Below are 26,397 nucleotides of genomic sequence, written 5' to 3'. Positions count from 1 at the left end.
AAACAGGTTAAAAAATTGAAGATTGAGTGTGGATAGCTGGGAAAATAAATTAAAAATATATGATAGTACGCTGTAACTATTAGTAATGATTATTCAAAGCTAAATATTTGCATTTTATTTCAAAATGAATAAATGCTACTGTGTGTGAGCAGATGTTTTTATTTTTTTTTTAAAGGGTAGTGGATATTAGGACACTGTTCACTGTTGTTTTCAAAGTGAATAAATAGTAGTCAGAAATGTTTTCAGAATTTCAAGGCTGTGGATTTTTTCTCTGTTTACCTTAGCTTCCAAGCACATTATCTCACTTGGCACTCAGGATCTATGATAATGATGATTTTGTTTTTTGCTTGGAGTTTTAGCTGTCACACATCATAGTAGGTGTAAGTTATTTGTCACCAAAGCATAAGAACAGAGTAACAGCGTTGACCAGTTAAAGCTGGTCAGAGACAGTTTATTTCATTTTAGCTTGTTCTCACTTTCTGTTCATACCTGTAGCAAATCTCCTAACAAAGGCTGGTGATGGCAGAATATTACAATAGTTTGGAAGCACCCTGAGATTTTGTATCCTATAAATTTCTCAAGAGTTTCCTTTTCATATTTAATTTCTTCCTATCCATGGAAAATGTTGAAATACTTTAATGGACACTTATTGCTTTCAGTATTTTTTAAAAACTATTAGCAGCAAAATTCTTTGGATAGATTTGATCAACTGACTGTACTGCTTTGAGGTGAAGGTGTTATTCATATCTTTTATGATATCTTATTAACCTAAGTCATTTATCTAATTAATTTGAACTATTTTTTCCTCTTTCACCAACAGTTTGGACTGTGAGTTCTTTGATGCTGGAACTGTCTGTATCAGAGTGCCCTATATGTTTGTACAATGCCTAGCACAGAGAGGCTATTATATGATTATTTAGGCATGACTCTGGTGCAGATAATAATAACAGAGACTCAGCAGGCTTGCCAAGAAAGTGCAAAGCTGTCAGCATATTCTTTTTAGCAACTGCTAGGAAACAGCGTACACTCTCAGAAAGTTTAAATTGATTAAGGTATGGTAGAAAGTTTTGAGGAATAATGCCATTGTTCTTCCCTAATTGTGAAACAAAAATTTTCTGCTAGGAAGAATAAGCTTCCAGTAACTTACGAAAGGACAAAAATTTCAGTTTTGGTTGCCAAAGAAAGGCTCTCAGCTTCACACAATCATATAAAGAACAGGAAAAGAAAATCCAGAGACAGGAGACCACACTGCTGCACAGTCTTTGAACGTTCAATAATGTTAGTGCCAGACTCTCCTACCTCACAGTGCCAAAATGGCATTTACTGTAATCTTCCACTTTCCTACTGTTACACAGCTTAAAAAAAAAAAAAAAAAAAAAAAACACAATCTGGAATGAATGGAAACTGTTCATTTATCTCTGGGTAAGGCTGATGCCAACATTTGAAAGGAGGATAAGGTGAATGTAAATCTAAGGGAAAAAAAGGAGAGGGGAATATAGAAGAGAGGGAAAGAGGAAAATGGAAAAAAAACAGAGGAGAAGAAGCAGAGAGTGCAGCAACATTGGAGAAATAGATAATAGAAAAGATTTACTCTGGAAGTAATAGTTAAAGGTTTGCCATCAGTTCCTACTGTGCATAAACAATTGCATCTTTTCTCAGAGTTACATTCTGTTCTGAGTATTCAGATGCTCTGTCAAGGAGGCACAGTTCTCCTTGACAAAACTTCCCAGTGAGTTATACTACGTGTCTTAAACAAAAGACTTTCTTTTTCATGAAGTGTCTGTCATTATGGTGCTTTACAAAATACCAGTTTTGAGGATTGAGAGAAAAGAGGAAAAAGATAAAATGCAAGTAGGCGAAAAACATGTTCCTGAACAAAAATGTGAGGGCTGCATAATTGCTCTGTGGCACATGGTTACCTCAGGAAGCAGCTGATTAGAGTGTAACTAAATAGAATGTGTGGTGGGGAAGCAGGTAGTCTTCTAGTACAACAGATGAAAGCCTTACAGAAGAATATTTCACACCTTGCCTGTACTTCATGCGTTAGGCCTAGCACTTGCACGGGAGGAGGCAGAAATGTGAGCATGCAGAAGCAATCTGGAAGCTGTTCTCTTAGTCAGCTTGGCATTAAATTTGCTCATTATTCATCAGGGATCTAGGATTCCTCCTGAGTGATCGAAGCTTGCTTCAGAAGAAAACAAAATATTTCTTTTATTTACCAAAGTAAATGTGGGCGAAATACCATTCCCGACTACCTCAAAACATTATGCCTTGGAGCTGCTGTGAATCAGACTACAATGTATTCTAATTTTTTTCACTCACAGAAACTCAGGATTTGAATGTCTCTTTGTTAGGTAAAGGATAATGACCTCCATCACATACGTACGTACATACATACATAAACACCCCTGTCTATGTATGAGGCATACATTTTTGTTTGAGAACATCGAGTAGTAAAGGATGCTCAAAGTAAGGATAAAAATGTAAAAGAAATATATATATGCATATTTATTTTTGTTTACAAACAATTCTCTAGTTCATTTTGTCATTTTGTTGGAGGAAAAAAATTTCCACCAGGAAAAACAAAAAATATTCATTTTTTTCTAATCAGTTATCACTTGTTAGCATATTTGAAGATTTTAATGAAAGAATATAGTTTCTGAGGGGAAAAAAAGGTATTTTGTCAAAAGACAATTTTCTGTGTAAGACTAAAGGCTTTTGATCTGACTTGAATGATCAAATTAATAAATCATTGGGAATTTGTTTGTCAGGCGCAGCCACACATGCGCGCGCGCACACACACACTTCTCTAATGTGAATTGTGCACTAAATGTATACCAGAATGTTTCTAATTTTAATTGTTTGGGTGATTTGTGGATTTTTTTTTTTTTTTTTTTTTTTTTTTTTTGAGAGAGAGAGAGAGAGAGAGAAGAACTTTAATTTTAGAGAGGAAAGCTTCACATAGCTGTCATAAGGGAAAAGCAGCAAAGATGTGTCATATAAATTGCTATGGAAATGTTCAAATTCATCGGCAACCTCAACCTAATGAAAAAGGTCACATCTTAGATGGAGTCATTAGTTCAACAGTAGGACTTGTTAGTTTACTTTACAGAATTAGTAAGCTTCTCTATAAGCACCATTTTCAAGTGTTAAAGGTTTAACTCTTGGTAGAAAGAAAGGCCCCCTACAGTGTATCCAGAACGTATTTGCGTTTGCCTCAAATTGATCTATTTTTTTAATGTTATGGAAACAATCAACGCTGTTCATCAGTGGGAGTTCCAATTTGTTGCAAAGTATGTAACACAAGGTGAGGAGGAGAAAATGGTTCAAAGTAGCACAGTAGATCATTTGGAATGCCATTTACTTCCAGGGTAGTCTGTGTTCCGAATTTAGGCTATTCTTTTTTTTTTTTTTTTTTTTTTTTTTTTTTTTTTTTTTTTTTTTTTTTAAGATCACAGTCTCATATACAGTCGATCTCTTGGATTATCTGTGTCATACCTCTTGCTGCTCCATTGCATTACCCTTCCTTTTATGAAATTTCTGTTCAACAATCACTTCATTATGTTATTTTATTCCTTTCTGAAATCAGAGTTTCAATTATGGGCAAATAGCTGGTATTTAAAAAGGGAAGGGGAGAAGGGACTGGGAAGATCTTCAGTTGTTAGGTTTTCTGTTACTGTTCTGTTTGACAAGGGAAGCCTTTATAGGTGATTGAAATAGTTCACTTTATGTGGGAAATTTATAATTTTCCTGTTGTTTTCTGCATGCAGATGACAAGCTGCTGCCAGCTGTACAGCATTCACTGCAGCTTCAGGGACATTAGTGATTTCCAACCATTCAGATTGATCCAAACCTCTGAACTATTCCCATTTCCAGCATTTGTAGTGCCCGTATCACAACAAAGTTGCTGAAGGCTATGTGAATTACAAGCTGTTTCGGTTGTTTATTGATGGACTGATATTTGGGAAAGGACCAAAGCAATGATAAAAAATGTACAGTTCATTTTTTTTTCTTCCTTCTTTACTATTCTCATTCTCTCTTATTTTCTCTCATCTATCTCCTATTTTTTTTTCTTTTTACCTTGTTTTTTTTCCTTTCCACTATTGGGGGTGAAGGTGTGGAGAATAAGGGGGCATAGCTCCGTTTATAAATGGGAGACCTCTGGGAGAAGGAGTTGAAGTAATTGAATCGGCTTAGACAAACCAGCAGAACAGAGTCACATTCCGTGAGGTTTTTCCAGTATTCAGTAGATGAATAGTAATTATTTAAGGATTAGTGCAAGTCTAAGATGTAGTCCACTCTGAATACTCTTCATCATATATAAACAAAAGCAAGATGTAATATATGCCATTTAAGCTTCTTTTTATCTATAATAGATTTTTTTTATAGCTGCAGTAACTTGAAGAAATCCTACATGGTGAGTAAGCACTCTTACTATTTTTCAATAAAGAATTACATCCTGAAAGGAGACTCTGAAGAGAGCTTAGTTAAAGATACTTACTCTAGCTTTTAATTATGTCCACCCTCTTTTTGTGTCTTTTTTAAAGTGTATCAGGGGAAAGAGAGTTTCAAGTTCAAGTTTTTTTTAATTATTTTTGGTATCTGTATTTTTTTTGCGTGGTTTGTGAGGACATCCAGCTTCACAATTACACTTGCTATTGGATGCATTTTTAAAAAGTGACTTGCAAAGCTAAAATTGACTTGATTTGCACTGTTTTTTTCTTAATTAACTATGTGTTCAGTGACCACATAAGAACATTTGCCCAGAGTAGTTCTTGATACTCCTTTAAACAAAATCTGATTTTTGTTTTTTTTTTTTTCTTTAAATTATTTCGGCATCAATATACTGGTGTGCTGTAAAGATTACTTTGGGTGCACTATTTCATCATATCAAAAGTAACAGAAGAATAAAGACTTACAATAAGCCGTAGTTCACAGTTGATTTCATGGAGATACATGAAGTACTGTAATGGTAGATGAATAAAGATGATGTTATGGTTGTGATTCCTTGCTCCAGCTTCATTTTGGAAAGTATAGGAATAGTTCAGGCGTGGATTGCTTCCATTCCCAAGTGGACTCTGCTTTTTTTTTATTTTCTACATGCTTGATTTAATAAAACTCTTGTGATTTTCATTTCCCTCTCCTCTTTGTATCATAAGATAAATAAAATAAGGATTAAATCAAGCAGGTGACCACATCATAGATTTACTAAAAGTAACAAGCTTTTACTATGTAAGCATAAGCAAAGCAGTTTTCATGCCTGAAAATTCATTCATAAACTGCTCCTGTAAAATTCTGCTCTTCTCCCCTTTCTGTGCCCTGTTGTTGGGGTGTTTCAGGTGGGTTTTGTTCACTTTGAGCTAGACAACTTTGATGGCTCTTGCTATTGCCTGCAATTTTTCAGCAGGTTTGAATTCAGTCAAACCTATGAATTCTCTCTAATTGTGTTGCTTTCAAGGCTAGTATTCCATGACTAGTTAATATTATGGACTCTATGAGTTGCAGTTGGAATGGACATTGAACCAAGTTTGATTAGGCAGGAAACAAAATAAATATTAGAATGTTAGAAGGCAGAGCCAGAGACAAAGGAGTGGGAGGCTGAGGAATGACAATAGCTCTCAGGAAATACTGAGCAGCCAAGAAAAGCAAGTGAATTCTTTTATATTGCAATTGATTGACCATCTATCAACCAAGATCACCTATCAGTTCATGGCCTCTGAATAGGTGGAATATGACTTGATGTTTGATTGTGACAAGTTAGCTTCATTGTCTAGCAGAATCTGTTGATATTTAACAGGGATATCATGTCACGTAGTTACATAATAAGATTTGTTTCCCAGTAATTGGATGTTATCAGTAATGACCAAAATACTGCTATTCTTTTTCTTTATAAAGAATGTTATTGTTTTCTTTGGTTACATGGACTATTTCCAGCTGCTCAGACAAGCCTTAACAGTAATGTTTATCTTGTCTATTCAGTGGGTCAATTAGAGCAATGCCAAAGGAAATAAAAATGTGTGACATTTTTTTAATACCAATTCATACTTATGGAATTTTTAAATAGCAGGATTTTTTTTTTCTTCGTAAGTGCATGTTTCTCAGCACTTTATGTAAAAGTAAACATCTCTCTTTTCCCCATATTGCTTCTTGAAAATGCTTTGTTTTAACAGTTGAATGCAGTCATGAGCAAAGTCTCTGAATTATCCAGCTACTAACATTGATTTCAGTTCTGGAGTAATACAAATCAAACCACTGTTCTGTACATGAATAAAATGCCTGTGGTATATCCAACACTTTCACAGAATGGCTGGAAGGGATATTTTGAAATCATCTAGTTCAACCCATTTTATTAAACATATTTTCTAAAGAGGCCTGGAAAATGTAGTGAAGACAGAGAAACATAGAATCACTGAGGTTGGAAAAGACTTCCAAGATCACCCAGTCCAACCACCATCTACTTACCACCATTATTTCCCACTAAACCATGTCCCTCAATATAACATCTAAATGTTTCACAAATTCCTCTAGCATCAGTGACTCCACCACCTCCCTGGGCAGCCCATTCCAGCACCTGACCACTCTCTTGGAGAAGTATTTTCTAATGTTCAACTTGAATCTCCCCTGGCACTTCTTAAGACCATTCTCTCTAGTCCTATTGCTAGTTATATGGGAGAAAAGGCTGAGTAAAGTTCAGGGTCTTTGTCTTTGTGGAATAGATGGAGATTGTAACTTTGAATTAGTTTTGAGATAAACTTCTGTTAGACCAAGTAGTGTAACAAAAAGAAATAGACAAAGACTTCAAGTATGCAAATTCTTTTTCCATCTTAAAGCAGGTGATGCAGGCTCAAATTTAATCAAAACTGAGAGAAAAATGCCCTAAGTTTAGTGTTTATCACTAATATCATCCAAGAAAAAAAAAAGTTGAAAGGTACTGTGGAGTAGAGGAGATCTTATGATGAAGAAAAGTTATTCTGCCTAGGAATCATAGTACTTTACAAGCCTGTGAGGACCAAATGTGTTAATACAGTGGGATGATAAACAGTATTGTCTTTCTACAAGGAAATTAGCAAGAGCAATAGGCCAACTCCAACACATCGGGAAGGATGCTAAATTCAAGATCTTTTGAACTTTCAGTAAGCTGTAGGGAACATCTGTGTTTGTTGATAGACTGATAACTCAAATAAGATTTGACTTCTTATGTTAGTTTTAAAAAAAAAAGAAAAGAAAAAAAGCTGAAATAAACAATATACCGAACAAAAAGGATTCGCACAGAAAATAATTTTCAGCATTGCAAGTACATACCTCATAGCCAGCAGAAGTGCAACTGCTACTGCCTCTACAGTGACAAGGTTTGCTACTGTTGTTATGCAGTCAGAAAAGGCATTTACTTAGACTGAAGCCAGGGTAATTGCCTGTCTAGGTAGTGGAACAGGGTACTGCCCAATATGTTCCATTAGTTACATGAAAAATACTAATACATGTTACAACCTTTCATTTGTGATCTCTGGTGCCACTTCTGATGAGAGAAGGTCTAAAGGCATGAAAACTTTCCACCAACTTTGCTTTCATCAGGAGATGTTTCTACTGTCAGTGTGTATCAGACTTTTGCTATAATTGGCCCTACCAATTTTGTTCACACTTCAGCTGTGCAGAATATGTAGCACATGAGTAACAGGCTGTCTTGTGTTGATAACAAGCTTTTTAATAAATCACTCATCCTTCCTATAATAATATGACTTTCTGCTGTGTTTTCTTTTCAAAAGTAAAGAGAAAAATAATTCTGCCACCTGTGTTGTCATTTTCTTGTCTGTTTCATTTTCATTCTTTTGTGGCATGACATGATGCAACATAACAATAAGACAGAAAAAATGCCTTTTTTTTTTTTTTTTTTTTTTTTTGCTTTCTATCTGGCACACTACTGTTGTTACAGAAGTTACAGGACCAAAGAGGGATGGATTCATGGAACGCAGTCAAAAAAAGCAATGGTGTGCAGAGGGGAAAAGAAACGTATAGAACAATGTTAAAAAAAATGTAAAACAATGTAAAAAAAAAAAAAAAGAGGAAGAAGAAGCTGCTTAAATGTTCAACAGTATAACTCTCAAACATGTTGCATCATGTATCTTTTCCTTTTTTTTTTTTTGTAGTTATGAATGAGCTGTTAAAAATATTTAAGTTCTAAGGAATTCCCATTGTTTACTTAACTTCTAAATGTTAGTGCTTAAAACACTAAAAAGGGGAGATTGAGATTGGATATAAGGAATTTTTTTTTTTAAATAAGGGCAGTGAGGATCTGGAAGCCAGAGATGTGATGGACACCCCATCTGTGGAGACATTCAAGCTGCATAGGGTTCTGAGCAACCTGATCAAGCTGTAAGTGTCCCTGTTCATAGCAGGGAAGTTGAAATAGATGACCTTTAAGGGTCTCTTGCAACTCAGATAATTCTATGATTTTATTATTTTAAGAAGATAATGTTTCCTTTGCAACACAGCAACACCAAGCTTCATACCAGTTTGAGGACTCTGAAACACACTGCCGGTATTAGCTGAACTGTCCTGCTGCGTTGACTGTATAGTGTGGATTTGGGGCATTCCAATTTCCATGTGTTAAAGTTCATGAAAAATGGTCTGCATAGGCAACGTTTTCCTAGCAGCGATGCTGGGAAAGCTGCGTGGGTCACGTCTGCTGATGTAGATTTCTGGGAGTGTGGAATACAGGCTCTTGTTCATCGCTGGTGAAAAAGCATAGCTAATGGCAGTGGCTGTGTTGAAAAATAGTCCTTTGTAGCTGAGAGTTTGCACTATCAAGAAGTGTTACTGTGCTCTTTGTATCTGTTGTAGTTTCTATGGAAATAGATAGGAAGTGTTACTGTTGCTGTGACCTATGTATAATTCCACTGTCTGCACTTAGCCTTCTGTAAGCAGAAGTACATCACTATATTTTCTACTCTGTATTTTTTTTAATACTGAAATGTCTATATGGAAGAAAGAATGTTCTCCAGTTGCATCACATAAGCATCAGAGTATCCAGATGAGGAAAGATTTCAAAGTTCATGTTGATACAGTTGGCATTATCTTGAGGCTAAGAACTGTATTTTCAAAGACAGATAGGTAGGCAGTGGGATATAGAACATCTTAAAAGCATGTAAATTCAGTAACAGAGGCTCTAAAAAAAATTCCCCTAGGCATTATTTACTTGCTTAAAGAGCACTGAAAGTCAAGATTTGGAAGATATGGGCCCTGGATATATCCTTTATCTCTTCCTTTCCAACTACTACTCCACTCTCTTGGCTAAGGTATTACACAAAGAGCTTCAAATTTTGTATGAAAAAATAAGTAAGACTTTTTCACTGCAGTTTGAAAAATAATGCATCCATGATACAAGATGCAATGCAAGCCTACTAATGAAGAATCTGATTGTTTTGGTATGTAAGGTTCCATTTTAACTATCTTAAAGTACAATTTATAGCTAAAATAGTATTGGTTAATCTGATATTTCAGAAAATGTTAATAAAACAATACTGGTATTGCCTTATTGAATACAATTTTGCTTCAGCTATAATGATGAACAGAAAGTTTCAGGAGCTGTGTAGTTTTAGTAACTGAAATCCATGACAAGACACAGCACATGGGACCTGCTCCTGCTCTTCAGCTTTTGTTTAGCTTATACATTATGATTAAGTAACAAAGTTTTACAAACTAGACTGAATGCTTTTCTGGTAACAAGGAACATCCAGCAAATTCCTTAAGAAATTCTAAGTGAAATACCTGAAGATCAAAACCTCCTTTACCAGTCTTTGTAGATTTCAAGTTCTTCAAATTTAGTTTTTTTTTTTGTTGTTGTTGTTGTTTCTTACTCCAAGGTCTGCTTCAGTATTAATACTGAAGAGAATGCTAATATTTATTTTATCTGTTGGACTCCTAATAATCTCCAAGGAAGAGATATTAGTAGCCAGGGAAGGACTTTAAAATAATAATTGTCTAGGGATGAGGTACATAACTACTAAAATATTAAAAGGCTGAACACATTCATCTGTTGAATGGTAGCATTGACTGAGAATAGAGTCAAAGTTATTGCCATCTAAACCTATACTTATCTTCTTTGTATAAACACATTGTATGGAAGTCCCGTTGTAGCAGCACCTTTCCATTGTTCACCATGTGTGCCCCTCAGCTGGTCTTGCTGTCTCTAAGTATATCTGTATCTTTCCCAATTAAAATTTTCATCGCTCCTCTGAAGAAGATTATTGCTGACTTTCTTTCTTCATATGTAAAAGGATGTTAAAGCCTTCTTTTCTTTCATTTTATCTCAAATGCAAATAATCATTTCTTCTTGTCTCACAGAAAAGTTCAGCCCCTGAATCTATATAAAAGAACTCTGACAACAAAGGACTCTGAATCTGGTGCTGAGACTGCTTTGGAAAAGATTGTTTTATTCCTTTAGTAGTACCTTGATTAGATATTCCTTTTCAGACAGGTCTTATGAATCCAATTCCAAAGTACATGAAGTGTAGTTCTAGATTTCCTATTTTCCCCACCTTCTGCTTTTCTAGATGGAGTACTGTTGCACACACTGAATTTCATATGAAAACAGTCGAAGACATCCTTATTCTTCTTAATTATTATTATTTTAGTTTGCAGTCCTTAAAAAAAATCACTGACATCGAATAACCTTAATAAGAAGTGATCTTTATAAGTGAGAAAACAGAGTGTTAAAGATTCTTAGATATAAAACATATAATTCAGACTGACTGGCATCAAATCATGCTGAACTGTTGCTCTTTAAGAAATACATTACCCTCAACAGTAATGACATTAATGGATGATAGGATAAGACTCTAATATTTAGTTAGGTTGCAACAAAAGTTTTGGGAAACTTTTGCTGGATGGATAAAAGCTAATATTGCCTGTTGATTTCACAGCTATTTCATTCTCCAGTTGCCAACAAGTCATAAATTGGTGCTAGAATTACAATTCTGACATGTCATTAGTCAGAGGATAAATATGAAACAGCTTGATGAACCTTGGTGTAAAAAACACAATTCCAAATAAAAAGTCATCCCATATGTGTTGTTTCTTGATAGGGCTTTATATAATTCAGCAAATTGTATCATAAATTTTGGAAAAAGGGACAGTGGAGCTGTCAACTTAATTTTTTTTAAATGGAAAAGCTCAAAAGATAGTATTAGTTCTATGTCACACAGCATAATCCTACTTTTTCTACTTTTATATGGATTTAAATATTTTTTCAGTAATGAGTGTCTAATCTTATGAGGGCAGATATGCACCTAATTTGACACTTAAAAGTTTCAGTATTTCACATCTCTGTTTTGATCCAGCTGTCCAATCAGTCTTTCTTCTTTCAATCTTCATGGTCCTTCTTTTGTTCAGCCAGCTTCAGTCAGCATATTAATGGGATGATGACAGTAATGAATTTGGACTTAAGAAGACAAACAAGAACTCTGCTCTGAGAATTGTGTTTCTATTCACCCTTTTCCCCATCTCTTATCATTTGTCCTTCTATAATGTTAGCAATGAGGAGACATCACTTAACTGCACAGTCTGCTACTGAATAAAAAATGCCAGGTAATATAGTGCCGTAGAACTTACTGAACAAGAGCGTAGTGCATTTTAAGAACAGAGGGACACTCCATGAAGTGTCCTTTCACTTTGATCTTGTTGTAGATCAAGAGTAATGGACATAATAAAAGCAGTGCAGTTCAAAATGGCAATGTAAAACTTTTTGATCTCCTCCATTACTTTCCTCCTTCCTCTTTTCCCTTCCCAGTACTCACAGATTTCCTCTAACTACAGATCTGGAGTGACTGTTCTGCGTTTCAGGTGGGAGAGGAGGGAGTGCACCAATTGAGAGAATGCAGACAGAATCCTCATATTTTCCTCATATTCTTCGTATTCTGAGCCTGCTCAGGCAGCACAGTTGAACTCTGGCAAGTGTAGGAGAGGACAGGGAGGAAGCAGAGCCTCAAAGACTGGAATACTGGTCAATAAGAGAATATTGTAGGGAACAAGAGTTTGACAGTAGGTACTGCAGTAACAATACCTTCATCTTCAGCTTTTTCCTATTGCGTTTCTTCTACAAATACGTTATGTGCACTTGAATTGCAGCATTGTCTTTGTAAGAGTTTAGTCATCATTTAGGATGAGGTAATGTCCTTTAGTTTTGCCAGAGGAGGTTTAGGCTGGATATTAGGAAAAATTTATTATCAGAAAGAGTGATGAGATGCTGGAACAGGGTGCCCAGGGAAGTGGTGGTGTCACCATCCCTGGTTTTCAAGAAAAAGGTAGATGTGGCACTGAGGGACATGGTTTAGTGGGCATGGTAGTGATGGGTTGATGACTGGACTAGGTGATCTTAAAGGTCTTTTCAAACCTTAATGACTCTCTGATTTTGTTCGTATCTGTTCCCTGCTTGAAACAAGTCCTTTGCATGTCCCTGGACTACAGGAGGATGAGAAACAGCAAGTACTAAGTCTGGCTTTGAGCTACATGTGTACAGATTGTCCAGGCAGTAAAACTGTGTTATGCTCTAGCAAGTAGCCTTTCTTTTAGTGGATTCCTGTTTTTCTTGGAGGAAGGAAAGTAAGTATTATTAGCCTAAAAAAATAATGACTTTAAGGAAAACAAACCAATAAATCTGAAGATTTGACAGATAAAATAAGTCAGCAGTTATGTATAACACTTTTTGACCAGGAACAGGATAACAGGATAATTTTTCATCCTTGGAAGAGTAAGTTACTGATTACATGGGGCTCTTAGAGCTGTATATTAATTGCATATATATATATTTATATTAACAACAGTTGTTATGAAGTACAGTATTGAGATCAATTCTCAAGCAGCGAGTATCTTAATTGCTGATTGTCTGGTGTCAGGTGGTTGTACGAACATGAGTATGTTGTCACCAGCATGCTAAATCCCATAAAAGAAATGCTATGGCATATTCTTTTCTTTCCATTCCAATTGCTGTGATAGGGCTGGTAATAGAGGGAGTGGATGTTGCAGTCTGTCTTGGATGTGTGTCTGTTGTCAGGTTTACCTGGAGTTTCTGATCTTTGCGATGTACTGATTGGGCCTCTTGTCCAGGATTCTTTTATTCTCTGCTATTTATACGTAAGCATGAACCGTACTATGGGGCAGTGTTTAGATCTTCGTGTGTTTTTGAAATAATCCTATAATCTTTTTCGTTTTGTAGCAGTTACATAATTAGGAATAAGTAAAAGCACTATATGTACTTATGGCTTGCCTTACAGACACATCAAGTATCTGAAGATCACACTATTTTATCATAAAATCAAGACATTCCTTAAGTAAAAGTTGTAAATTTAAAACAAATACTTCTAAAACCTTGTATTCCAGGACAGTGGATATAATGAAAATCCTCTTACCTCTGTGTACCCAAGAAAGATATTCCTTGTTATTAGCCTCAAAGTAATTGGGGCAACAGGCTGGGGCAACCTGTAGAGCAGATAAATGGATTCATTGCAGGCTGACTGGATGTTCACTTTGTGTCTGAGTAACTCTGACATATTGTAAGCATATGTGTGTGGTCTAGAACACTGCCTAAATGTTATGAAGTAATATGTAAGTATTTTTGTTCAGTAGCTTTTTTTTTTTTTTTTTTAATTAGTAAAGAAATAGTCCCAGAAATTTAAGCATCAGAATTAACTTTTTGGCTGGTCTTTTGTAGACAATTCTCTAATATCTTGTATTTCACAAACTAGCTATGGTTCACAGACATTTGGAAGGGTAAAAGTGGAAGAGCTGGTGAATGCTGTGAATCTTCTCAGTATATCAGTTCCAGAAACAGTTACATTAATCAGTGTTGAACAGATCTGGTGTGAGAATGGCCAAAGCACTCGTTTTTCAATTTGTGATTTAACGATAGAAAAACTGTTGGTTTAAAAAATATATATTTTTACCTTCTTCATATCAATTCTTTTAATACATCAACAGGTTGTTTTTTTTTTTGTTAATGAACAAAAAAATTAGTGGCAGTCTGTCACTAATACACTGATTTTTTCATAAAGTAGCTACCTATTATCGTGAGAAATGATTTTCACCTGAATCTTTTTCCTTCTAACAGAGGATAGTGTAAATCTTTTTTATATTAAGCCTTAAGTACATAATCCATGAAAACTAATCAAATGACTCAAAACTGTGCAATCAAACTTACCTGATCCCTCCAAAAATCTCAAGATGCTGCATCTGAAATAAATATGCTTATAGTACTGTCTATAATGCAAACTGTAAAATAAATAGGGTAGCTTGTGTGCAAAAACTTGTCTCGCTGGATTAGCAATAACTGCAGTTTGGGTTAATTTACTGAGAAACAAGCTGAATTAATCTTTGTGGATTTGTCATGCATTCAGTTTTAGCATGGTTCAACTGCTTCTAGAGTCTGAAATAGTTCATTCAAAATTAACTTTGTGTTGATGATCTAAGAATATCCACAAACAAAATTGTCAGAGTTTCACAGTTGGTCTTTCCTCAGTCAACTTTAGCTATTCTGTTTACACAAAAAGTTTTGTTTGCTTTTATCAATTTTTAAATAAAGTCTGTCAAAATAGCATGACTGACCACTGATTAGCATCTTTTCACCAATAAAGTGATGAAGAGGAGTATGTACTAAAAGTTTCTATTTTGCGGGGAGGGATTGGAATGTAAAACTTCAGAATAACTGATTATTGTGGAACTAAATATGGATAAATCCATACTGAATGAATCTTTTTCCTGAGAATGATTTTGGAATTTCTTCCAATTGAGTTTTAAGTGATGCCTTAATTTAGGTTTGTTGAGTTGACTACAGTATGGATAGATCAATAAATGGGAAGTCCTTACCCATACTGTGTGAGAGCCATACTCCTTTTCTGAGGGAAAGAAAGGTAAACATCATTTAATTTTAAAAGAAGGGAAATAGCAATAAATACAATATTGCTCAAGCTGAGAAACAGAGTAGGCAATTATAATTGTGGAATAATTTAGGCTGGACTGAATTCAACAAGCCTTCCGGTCTAACCCTCACTGAGAGGAGGCCTGGCAGCATAGGTCCGGTTGCACAGGGTGCTTGGGTGCTGCTGCAGCAGGGGAGATGGTTTAGATCTCTCATTCTTGCATCAAATTGAGAGAGATGTAAAAAATAAATGCTTTTTTTTTTTTTTTTTTTTTTTGGCTTTAAATCAGCAAAGAAACCAGCATTTTGTTTGAGCTATTTATTAATTTATGTTTCTATTTTCAATCAAGAACAAAGTTTGCTGGAGTAAAAGTAAATTCAAAAGATACTGAACGTGAAAGCAACATTCATAAGATTTAGCATTTGCTGTTTTTTCCCCTTTTCTATTGGCCTCTCCAGTGAGTTTTGCTTTTAAGATTCTGGAGGATTAATCCAGCGTATCTCTCTAGCTTTGCCCTCTGTGATCTCACAGGATAAACTTAGAATTAATTCCTCATACCCTTTCTGATGGAGGAGATAAGCCTTTAGATAAAATGTTATTTCAGTTGCTGTCTTATCCGGATGTTTGAGCTGCCAGTTAAATTGTAAATTAAAGGCTCAAAACTCTGGATTATGGACTCCAGCTTCATTATTAATGAAAAATATGCCCTTTTCACAGTTTGTCATTTTTCTGTCTTCCAAAAAACTCTCAGAAATACTGTGAATCTTTTTCACTTTTCCATTTAAACAAAAGAAAGACACAGCGATTCAATCTTCCTTTAGAAGACTAAGTTTCTACCATGAATAATTGATTTGTGCCTATTCTGTCCACTTGAACGACCAACCTATGGAAATGTGAAGTTACTTCCGTAAGTTTCTTCTTGCTTTGGAACAAAGAGGCTGGATCAGACTTTCCTCATTATACTTGTCTGCAAAGTTTGTGTCCCAAGTCATAACGTGACAGACATTTCTCCATTGTCATTAACCTTTGTATACAGCCTGTCAGTTTTCCTACTTCCATTAACTCCTTTTCCCAATTACACAGTGGAGCTTTATCTTGGTTATTTCTTCATACTTTTAAATTAAGCCAGATAAGTGAGTAAATAAAAATTGATCATAGCATTTCAAAGCTGTCATCTTAATTGTGCCCTCCTGTAAATTATAGAATGTTATAATTCTTTGTAGAATGTTACGTGTATTTACAGCTTGATTTCCATGTGAAATCTTTGTTAAGTCTCATTTTAGGTATTAAGATGGAAATTTCATTACAGAGGTCTAACTTATTCGTAAGATGCACAAAATATGGGTTGGTTCAGATAGGTTTCTAGCTCTTTTTGTGACTGCAGTATTGTGTGGAAAGGTTTATGGAAATAATTAATTTCCTGTTTGAAAGTCTACCTGATAGTATTTGTCATCTTGATAGGTTTTCCTGTTCAGTAGAGGCATGATTGGTAACTAGACCAATTCAGTGGGGTTACAGAGTGATCAGCCAAATAACTGAGAATTATAACAGTTCACTGATGTGTGTATATCTGCTCATTTTATCTCTTTCCAAATGATTAGTTCTTCAAGCTCTGTTCCAGTTTCTCTTTAAAGGCAGTGATTCCCTGAGGCAGAATGCATGCTGACCTTCTGTGATGGGCCGTCTTTTTCTCGGCACTCAAGTTGGGCTCTCATGTCAGCTTCCAACCTTCAGCCTCTGAAATTAGCACTGCTACATGATGTTTAGGTACTGTGGTGTATCCCACAGGTATTCACATTTTTAATGTACTTGTATGTTAACTCTTGCAACTCTTAGTGTTGTCATGATTTACTTGAAGAGGGATGTATGTGGTAGTGAGGCTCATTTATAGACTGGAACTGTTTAAAGCATTTTATGATACTTTGGAATGGAAAAATGTACATTATTAGTAACAGCATAAGTACTTTGTGATAGTGTATATGGCTTACTGATGAAGGCATGAACTGTAGTGTTAGAAAGAGCTCTGGAAAGGATATAAGGCTGACAGGATACAAACGAAAAAAAAACCCTCATCTATTAGACATAAGATTTTACAAACTTTCTCTGTTTTTCAATACAAAATACATAAACATCTTGCACCAGAGAGAATGTAGTGAGAAAATGTAAAGACTATTCATCGTACGTGACAAAAAGTGAGGGCAATGTTGTCTCCTGGTGTACAAAAAATAGGTATGCTGTAAGTTAGAATATGCAATAGTGATTGCAGGAACGTATCTTGAGCTTCTGTTCAGAGTAGCAGTTAGAGTAAACCAACAGTGCAAGGACTTAAATGATTTATCTTTGTTGGAAAGCGATATGTGGCAGAGACCTACTTTCTGTCCTTAACTATGACAGTTCAGTGTCTCTATTAATTATCCCTCTGTGCTCCTTTAAAAAACCAGTCAAGATTACCTACTTACCTTTCTAATGTTCCAAAGCGTAATACTGTTTTCATCTCCAGTAGGGACTGATTATAAAATAACAATATTATATCCTTCTGAGTGGAACGGTAATAATAAATAACCATAAATTAAATAAATAAATTATTCCCTTGGTGTTAGACATAAACCTATGGCAGCCAATATTCAGTAAACTTGTTGAATGCTTTCTTGTTCACTCACTGATGCCATGGTAGGTTTCCAAAGACACTTCTGAGGGAGCTGATTCCAACCCTCAGGTTTTATTTTGTTCTTTCTTCCAGTGTTCATAAAAGACTATTTCAAGCTTTCAGTTCATTCATGCAACTGACTTTCACATAATCAGTAAACCTTTTCAGAACAACGTGTTCAGGTTCCTTTGAATTAGCCAATGAGTATTTCCTTCTGGCATCTATTTAAATGGTAACTGTAGTAGGCTACTGTATTTCCCACTTGCCTACTATCTTAAAATTTTCTTCTCTCTATTCCTTAATATTAAAAGCAGATGAAAGGAATCAAGTAGGAAAAAATATGTTTTATTGTGACCTCACTCTCTCATATGACAAGCCACTTTCATGTGTTCCTTCCTGTTGGTGAACATATCTTACAAAGTGGCCAAAAATAATCCTGAGTGAGAATTCTACCGCCCCCCTCCCCCCCCATGGTTTAATGATAGATGAAGTCCAAATTCCATTCTGTAGATAATCATGAAATTAGGTTTAGAATGTTTACTACTTAGAATTTATCCTAAGTTATTATTTGTTTAACGTTCTCAGAATTAATGCAAAATACTCTGGTTGGAAATGAAGGGCTAATGAGAATTAGAATTACAGAATCACAGAATCGCTGGGGAAGGTTGGAAGGGACCTTTAGGAGAGAAGTACAAACTTTTCAGTATTTTCATTACGCTCTTCCCAAGATCCTTGACTTTCCATAAAAATAAATCCTTTCTGTGTAAAAGCAATTTGAATCTATATCAGGAATCTTTACAAGACACAGCAAGCAGTGTCCACACGGTTTTTGATTTTTTTTTTTTTTCATTTTAAGATTTCATCTATAGCAGACAGCAGCATTCAACTTTTTTTTTTTTTTTCTCATCTTGGTTTTCTGGTTTTGTTCCAGTAGCTGTAATTTACACAACAAGTGAGGTATCTTGTTTATTTTACTTACTACCAAGATAGGAAGAAACTTTGTGATCCGAATGTATCTAGTAGTGAGATGCCTTGGGTCTGTTGCCAGATGCTCTTTTTCTTTTAAAGTAAAAATAGGTAGTACTATAAAAAAAAAATGGCATTGTACATTCTTAGGGGGATATGTGACTTGCTTTAAAATGAACAAAACCAATATGCTTAAGACTTATGCTTAAGAATTGTGCAAATTCTTATTTCTGCTCTATTAAAATTGTTGCACTGTGATTAGATGGAAAAGAATGATTTAGGTAGGACTGACAAAGCTGATTAATTAATTAATCCCTTCTGCTATTTTTGTTATTGTCAAAACTGCAGCAGTCATTAGAGATTCAAACTTTGATCACAAGAACGTGTCTATTCATCTAAAAAATGTAGTGCTTAAGATTGTCAGGTGGGATTCTGTTCAAATTGTGTCTTTAAAAAGCTATTATTGTTAACCACTAACTTGTCCTAATAGTCCATTCAGTCTGGGGGGACTGGATGAGAGAGGAACTGATTGCTACTGCAGTAAATGTAACTGTCTGATTTGTGAAGGCTAACTTTTAATTTTTAAAAACTGTTTTACTTTCTCAAAAGTTTAGTTTCTTAAAATGTTTTTTCTTCATTAAACATGTTGTTATATTCTGAGGATCAACTTAAGAAATTATATGCAAGCATTCTTATCTCCCCCTTCCCTCTCCCAAAGTCACCTTTTTTCTATTACAGAAAGCTATACAAGCATACAAGTTTCTCTCCCAATAGCCAGCCAGAATGATGCATGATGGCACTGTGGCATATTTTATTCCTCTGTTACTTAGACAAGTCCATAATATCAGCATGGATGAAGAGAGGGATAGACCCTTAAATTAGCATGCAGAAAGAAGTTCTGTTGTCTCTTACTTAAATGTGAGGTTCAACAAAAGGCAGATGCTATTTGTCCCTAACTGTATGAACTCCAAATTTTCCTAAATAGTCTTGGAAGGTGATCATACAGAACTATAAAAAATACTTTTGTTATTCCTCACAAAATCCTTTTCTCTCTCATGGAAAGTGTGGGAGAAAGTAGTTTTTATCTAAAATAAAGAACCTTTACAACAAATGAAACTGGTAAGCAATTTCTGTTTAATTTTAGCATTAGAAAATTAAAACTTGTACTTCAAAAATATAATGACTTTAGAATGAAGTTTGGTCAAAATCAATTTAAAGACTTTTAATGATTGTAATGGGTTTTGGACCAGGCCTGAAAAAGATAAATTATGTACCTAGCTTCTTTTTCTCCCTTCAGGAACTCAGGAGATCTTATCATCAGAGTGTAAATCTCAGATGAACAGCTTGCTACTGCTTTTATTTATCACTTCCCAAAGTTCATTGTAGTTCTTGGGGGAATCAGTTTAATTACGACAGTAAATACTGCTCTAAATTTTTCACTCGATGAAAAAGTATACAGGCGTAATTACAATCTGTGCATAGCATGCTTTGTCTCTGATTTACTTGTTTGCCAAAGAGCCATTTTCATGTGCTAATATTGCAGCAGAAATAGTATCACGTGGCCTCCTTAAATGGCAAGTGTTGTGCACATATCTGAAGTCATTCTGGAGCATACATTCTAAATAAACTCTCTGCAATACTTACAATGCTTAAGAAATACAGAATCTAGGTAGCAAGGTTGGGGTTTTCAAATGTCACCCATCTGCACTGATGAGGATGTGTTATTTATGTCCTCCTGATTGAGGAGGGCATAAACAGAAATAGAAGGAAGGAGTGGAGAGTAGGGATGTAAGCAAGATGAATTTTAGGGTTCCTGTCTCTTTAAATAAAGCAGTATGAGATTTTTTTTTTTTTTTCCTTCATTGAACACATTTCATTGTGAAAAACAAGTCACTTTTTTTTTTTTTTTTTTTTTTTTTTTCTCTTTTCATTGCTAGTACACACACTTGCAGGGATGGCTAAAAACACTCAACAGGAAAGGTTTGAATCCAGTTACTTGGAAACATGGAAAAAAGGCAGCAGAGTTTTGGGGGAATGCATGACGGGTGGCTCTTGGTAGAACAGTCAGAAGAAGGACTCAGTTACATTTTTAAAACATGAAGAGATCACATGAAAGTTGAGCAGGCTGCTTTTATTCTGACTTTAATAATATCAGAGATAACTAAATTTCACTCTTAATTGAAGTTCCCTCCTCTGGGATTTCAAAGAGAGCTTGCCACAGTGGTGTGAATAAATGATTTTCTAACTGTCATATGGCACAGACCACCTTGATTTTGTTACTGCCGGTCATCCAAAAATGCTGTCTCTCTGGATCAATCCACTGAAAGCACTAGATGTCTATTAGTAGATTTATTTTTTTATTTCCATAATGGGATTGGTTTTTTTGCTGGTATAAGAAGAGTTTCCTCATGGATCGCCAGCTATCATACTGATAAAATGAAAGCCTAACTAATTTACAGAAAGAAGAGAAGTACAGTAGTACATGAAGATGAGGGCTTTTCAAATTAAAGCCATGATCCAGTCAGCTTATGAACTAGAGCACATTTTTTTAGGCTGTAGCTAGTAAACTGGCTGTCACATCCAAGAAGAAATCTTGGCACCACCCCATCAAATCTTTCATGAATGTCAGAGAGAGAGGCAAGACAAGGCATTTTTTTCTTAACAAATTTTAAGGGTCGTTTAATCTGCCGCTCTTTACAAAGCATGGTATGTATATATATATATATATATATGCAAATACATTTTGCTCCCTTAGTTGAAGTGTAAATTAAATTCTGTTGTGAGTGACTACTTTAAAAGTTTCTTGTTATGAGGCTTCTGAGATTCACACTGACAGCAGGTCTGTAGTTACAATGTACAATATATAACAGATTATTGTAGTATCATAATCATTGTCGAAAAGACATCATGGGAATAAGTTCATTTCAATTTAAATTTATTATATTTTAGTCCTGAAAGATTCTTTCCATCAGGAAACATGGAAGTATGCGTCTTTTACAAGAAAGGAAATATGGAATGGATAAAATAACAATTGCATGCCTTACCTTGCATCATCCTTTCTGAAAAATTAATTGACATTTTTAGCAAACCGCTTAGCTAAATCCCAGTTTGATCCATGTGGATCAGTTGCCCAGACGGCAATCATGCTGAGGATCATGAATTCTTCATATGAATACAGGTTTACTACTAGATTGCTTTATAAGTTTGAGAAGTTTGTTTATTAAGAATAAACATTCAGACATGCATGTCTATCCACATGCTGAAGTGCAAACTGTCAGAGCTTCATCAGTCACTAAAATAAGAGGGAATGATACTTGAATTCTCAATTGCAGATTTTGTAGTATGCTCAGAAAGTCCAATTCTGACAAGTTCTAATAATTTCCATTTCCTTTCTTTTCAATGCCAGTTTCCCCAATGCCTTTTTCAGAACATATTTTAAAAATACCTGTTGCCACTGTCTGGTTCACAGGAAGTCACTTGTAGGTGTTGTAGACTATGCATTAAACAACATCAGTTCTCATTATGGAAGTGTTAGAAATGCAGATCCTTGGAGAGGTGAGTTAGTTGAAACACTGACTTCTTATTTTGTATTTCCTGACTGTCCAAACACAAATAAGGGTAGTATGGAAAGTTTTGGTAGTAGTGTGTGAATTTATCTTCTTTCAGTAACAATTCTAGAATTTTCCCAAACTATTTTTAACTTTTTATTTTTTTATTATACTCCTCTTGTTTGTTTCAAAATCATTAGGGGCATAAATATGCCTAAAAATGTTTTTGTTGATGATGATAGTTTGTTTATTTATATAGGCTTGGAAAACATACAGCTGATAAAAGATTGTAAGAAAGCACAACTGATCAGATTGTTCATTCACCGAGTGGTTCATCTGTTCAGCTCAGAATCATGTCACCTCCTTTTAATCTCCACTGTGACTGTCAGTGGTCTATGAAACACTGCTCTGTATCCATCAAAACAGTCATAGTTTGGCAGTGACATAGCTGATCCATATAAACTGTCAATTTGAGATATCTTCAAAATAGTTCTGGATACTCTGGTACCTTGAGCAGTCTATGACCTATTTTGAGTAACAAATGAAAGCAGCTCGTGCACAAGTTGGTCCACATGTGGAAAGTCCACAGCATAATAATTTCTCAAAATTTGTCCCTACCACATCCCTTCCATTACATGGAAATGACAAAGTCGAAGTTGAGATGCACTGTGAGTAGGACCATGCAAAGATAAAGGCAGAATGACAGTTATGGTCACTTCTCTGCCAATTAACCACTTTTGTGCTTTTGTACCCTCAAACTGCCCAGGTGCTGATTTTTCCATGCCATTACAGCATGGCATGTTCAGCTTTTTTTCCAGGTACCTAGACTGTAGACAGAAACCATTTTTCAGTGAAGACAAATGTTGAACAGAAGCAAACCCTAATGAGTTACATGCTTCTTATGTCTGCTTACCTGTGGTGAAGATGACGTAGCAGGCAGAGACTCAGTTATTCACACACCCCATGTTGTTCAGATCAACTTTCCCCTTTGATTATTCCCTTACATAAGAGGTATGTATCATACAGCATCTAATGAGATTGCTTTATAATCAAGCTATGTGCCTCAAATAAAGCTCAAAAGTCTTACACTCTGAATTAAAAATAACGATGACAGAATGCACGGGTGTGTTTTAAGAGTTTAAGAACCAAATATTGATGTATCCTTGAGATAAATGAATCATACCTCTGGTTTTGATTTTCTCATCTGAGGGCACCAGCTGTCACAGAGAGCCTACAACAGAAGAAATAGTTCTAAGTTCCTTGTAGACCATGAGGAAACAATTTCATAGAATGTGAGTAGAGACTTATCACCTGTGGATTTCAGTTCAGATTTTGTCCTCAGCTCTCAAATGTCTTAAGCAAATACTCTTCTGTCTTCAAAAAGTCGTGGCTGTCAGGTGAAGTCCCCAGTGAGTGAAAAAAAAAGAAAACAGGAAAAAGGGAAGATCCAGGAAACTGCAGGCCAGCGAGCCTCACATCTGTGCCTGAGAAGATCATAGATCAGTTCCTCCTGGAAGCTATGTTAAGGCATATGAGTGACAAGGAGATAATCTGTGACAGTCCATATGGCTTCACTGGTGGCAGGTCATACCTGACCAGTATGGTGGTCTTCTGTGTTAGGGTGATGGCATCAGTTGAGAAAGGAAGAGTAACTGATGTCATATACCTGAATTTCTGCAGGATATGGTCCCACATCACATTCTTATCTCTAAATTGAAGGATAGACTGTTCAGTGGATAAGAAATTGGTTAGGTCATTGCAGCCAGAGGGTTGTGGTTAATGGTTCCATATACAAGTACAGTCCAGTGATAAGTGCTGTCTCCCCGGGGTCTGTGTTGGCCCTAGTAATCTTTAACATCTTTATCAACGACCTGGATAGTGAGACTGAGTGCACCCTTAGGAAGTTTGCTCATGACAGTAAGCTGAGTTATTGAAGTTCAGGATAGAGGGCCCACAATGACATAAACACTGTTTTCTTGCTGTTTTGCTACATACTGTCTATATATATAGACATCTTCAGTCTTCAGGCAGGTCAGTCATACTCTATTTAGAACACTCATTTTGAAAGGAGCGTGAATTACCATGTTTTAATAAGGAGTGTGTTAATTATAGATTCCAGTAAATAAATATTTATAAAATACCTTCTGTGTGGTTTGCAGACTTTCATGTATGAAATGCTTGGCTAGTGATTGACACATAGATTGACTCATGGAGATTGAAATAGCTCAGGATTTTTCATCTACGAAGAGAAATGTGTTAAAATAAATAAACATATGAGAATTTGTAAGTAATAAGGACTTGTTCCTTTTTTCCTGCCTAAATTTGTAAGCTTGTGCGGAGGTTAGCAGTATTTAATAACCTAGAATAGGAATTAATGAACTGTTCTAAACCTTTATAGGTATATCCTGCTGTGCTGCAATGACTGTTTTGCAGAGGCCCTAAGAATGGAGGGGATTTTTTGGTTTGGTGGTTTTTATGGTTTGTTTGTTTTTATTTGTTGTTGTGTGGTTTAGTTTGGTTTGATTTTCTTTTCAGGAGTGCTGCAAATGCAACTTCTTTGAAGAGGGTGCTTCCTAAAAACAGAGAACAGCTGTGTTGTGCTTTAGCTCATCTTTTCTTTGCTATTATTTTGATTTTGAAATTTTTGATGCTGGAAGGTGTAAAGCAAGGAAATTTAAGGGTTATGTGAAAACTGTTTACAAGAATATACAAAGAGACCAAGTTCTTGCTTTCTCTAAGCGAGATATGTAAAAATCAAGAATACAAGACTACATAGTTAGCTATTGCAAGAATGGATTGGTGTTATTTTCTTGATTTTCTTTCTCACTCCCATTTTTATCACCATAGTATTGTTGCAATTTTTCTCAAAGATTGGATATAAGAATATAGTGTCTTGCGAATTAATTGAGGGGCAGATACAGCACAAGCAAACCTCACAGCTGAAAACGTTTCTTTTAGAAATAGACGAAATTTGCTTTCCAGAGCTGTATTGAGCGGCTCAAGGAAACAGAGGAGAGATTTCCCACCTGACAATGAAGGCTGTTCCTGTTTCCCAGCCATAGTGAGCACATGAATGACTACTGTCATTAAAGGGGATTTGTTTCGCTTTAACTTGGAAACTTAAGCCAAGATCTGCGGTAAAGATTAAGCTGTATAAATTGAATTGGTTATATTTTGTGTGTGACACGATTTTCATGGTTTGACTTAGCTCATTTTACCTGACTTTAGAAGATATTCAATTAGAAGCAGTAAGAGCTGGTAAAATAATATGATCTGAGACTCAGTCTTCAGGAAACTTTTCCAGACCTGCTAACGTAGTCCTCTAAATTCAGTTGCAGAAGCTCTTCAAAGTAGAATAGAAAGTTGAAAGGTGTTGTCTCTAGCTCTGAAAAGTAGTCTAATTCTCATTAGCATTTCACTGCTTTTCAGTTTATTATTATACGTTCATATATATCTAGTTCACCTGAGGTTTCCAGCATTATTAATAAAAGCCTACTATTTTGTTTTTAGGGTTCCACGTACAAGATATTAAGGATAAAGTCTGGAGCTTAAAAATTTTAGGACATCAACCCTGCAGCAGTATCTCTGAGAGCTATCTGTTCATGCGTTAGGGCTCTGTCTTGCACTCTGTGTGCATGCACAGCCAGTAACCACTTGTATGTTTATGTTACTTAAGACTTCCCTGGGTAAAGGATTTTATGACCTTTTTCTCTAAGAAGCACCAGGAGCTCTGTTGTTTGCAGAAGAACTTTAGAAATTGAACCGCAGAGTCCTATCATTGCCTTTCTTTGTCCTGAGTCTGTAGTCTGGTTTAACTCAGGTGTAAAGACAGTGTCATCTGAGAAATATTTGCACTCAGCCGGTATAGAACACGCAGTTAAGCTTTGCAGTCTAAGATCAGGCTTCTGTCATTGAAAAGGAATTTACTGCTGGCGACAACAGGAGGAAACAGGACAGAGATGTGGATTTCCCACTGTAAGCTTAGCAAATTTGGTGAGAGGGTGGTGTACAAACAGTGGCAGTAACTCCGAATTCAGACAAATCAATGCTGATATTTTTCCTTCCACTTTTTAAGATCATGATTATATTGACCCAACTTAACTGGTTTAAATCCCGTGTAATTATGTTATTGTCTCTGCTGGATTTGCTTTCAAATTGATTGCACTCGATGCTGTGGCAAATTAACTTTGGAAAGACATTAGAAGCATCAAGGTGCTCTCATTTTAAATCATCTTCCTAGAAAACCTCAAAACAAATACCAGGAAGCATCAAAATAAAAAATAAGAATTATGGGAAAATTAATAACAGTAGCTGAAGGGTTAATAAG

At 35.6% G+C, this 26,397-nt stretch overlaps 1 protein-coding gene across 1 annotated transcript in view; it reads left to right on the top strand.

Moving 5' to 3' along the window:
* Positions 1-26,397, top strand: part of TENM2 (teneurin transmembrane protein 2) — a 1,471,143-nt gene that overhangs the window by 399,698 nt on the left and 1,045,048 nt on the right. The gene's annotated exons all lie outside the window — the stretch shown is intronic.

This window comes from Meleagris gallopavo, chromosome 15 (assembly GCF_905368555.1).
Source record: "Meleagris gallopavo chromosome 15, MGAL_WU_HG_1.1, whole genome shotgun sequence".
Taxonomy (NCBI): Eukaryota; Metazoa; Chordata; class Aves; order Galliformes; family Phasianidae; genus Meleagris; species Meleagris gallopavo.
The sequence above is the reverse complement of the archived record's forward strand: the minus strand, read 5'-3'. Positions and strand labels throughout refer to the sequence as shown.